The sequence below is a fragment of the Octopus bimaculoides genome, chromosome 4, assembly GCF_001194135.2.
Source record: "Octopus bimaculoides isolate UCB-OBI-ISO-001 chromosome 4, ASM119413v2, whole genome shotgun sequence".
NCBI classification, from domain to species: Eukaryota; Metazoa; Mollusca; class Cephalopoda; order Octopoda; family Octopodidae; genus Octopus; species Octopus bimaculoides.
This window is the reverse complement of record NC_068984.1, coordinates 125,462,000-125,463,511: the sequence shown is the minus strand read 5'-3', so window position 1 is coordinate 125,463,511 and position 1,512 is coordinate 125,462,000.

The window sequence follows — 1,512 nt, the reverse complement described above, 5'->3', positions numbered from 1 at the left end:
AGACGAAATACCTATGTCTTTATTGCCCACAAGGGGCTACACACAGAGGGGACAAACAAAGACAGACAAACGGATTAAGTCGATTACATCGACCCCAGTGCGTAACTGGTACTTAATTTATCGATCCCGAAAGGATGAAAGGCAAAGTCAACCTCGGCGGAATTTGAACTCAGAACGTAACGGCAGACGAAATACTGCTAAGCATTTCGCCCGGCGTGCTAACGTTTCTGCCAGCTCGCCGCCTTATATAATTAATTCAGACAACTGTCTGCAATGTGGTTAGTCTTATTTTGTGTAATTTATCGTTTTCCTTTTTGGTTACTCGTATTTTGTGTCATTTATACTTTTGCTTTTTGGTAAGTCGTATTTAGCGACACTGAACCACAAAAGAAACTTCGCACTGTGAAAGATTTTCTGTTTCGCACACGATATTCAGATTATATGGATTTTATCACATTTCTAGGTAGTTTAACATCAAGAAGATATCAGTGACTCACAACACCACTCTCTTTTGAAAACACAAGGATTCGAATTCGCTCACTTTTTTTTTTTAACATATTAATGCTCGCGAACGCATCTTTATGAAAAACATGATGCAGGGTCAAATCTTTCAATGGCTTGTCGACGTCCGGTTCGGGGCTCCATTCCCATCAACGGGCACGTCTGCAGTGGGCTGGAAAGCGTCAGAACTGGCAATATCCGCAGTGGAGGACCGTAGTCGTCTCTGACGAAAGTCGATATTGCATTTCTGTGACCAATGACAGAGCAAAGGTTTGGAGAATGGTGAACATCATGCCGATAGCAATGTGATGGAGAGAGACTCATTGGGAGGACAGAGTATGGGGCGGGGTTGCTCTCAACCAGAAACTTGGACCGGTGGCCTTCCAAACATCGGCCAAGGCTGGGGCAATGAGGTAACCGCTGCTCGCTGTATCGACCAAGTGTTAAGGCCTCACATTGTGCATTACTTTTCCAGTCGTCTGAATCACGTGTGCCAACACGACAACACCCGTGCCTATACTGCCAGGTTGACAACAGACTTCCTCCAACAGTACAACATCCAGACACTGCCATGTCCTTCCCTAAGTCCGGACTGGAACCCCATAGAGCATCTGTGGGACGAAATCCAAAGAAGGCTAAATGACATCCGTCCAAGTCTGACAACTGCAGTACAACTCACTGCAAGTTTTAACAGAGTGTGGTCTGCAATCCCCATGGCCTTCATCGGTCGTTTGGTGCATTCAATGTATATAAGATGCCTGGCGGTAATCGACGCTAACGGTGGTCACATGAGATATTCAATTCATCTCTTTGGATCCATGACACAAAGTCATCAAGTGACACCATGTGACGTCAAACATGTTTCAGGAAATGATATTTTTATCATTAGGAAAGAACGGTTTCTTCATTAGCACTCTTCACTCAATGCTATGGTAGTCTGTTAATAAACCAGATTCTATTTAGAATGTGTGCGACATTTCTTTTGTGGTTCAGTAAATATATATATATATA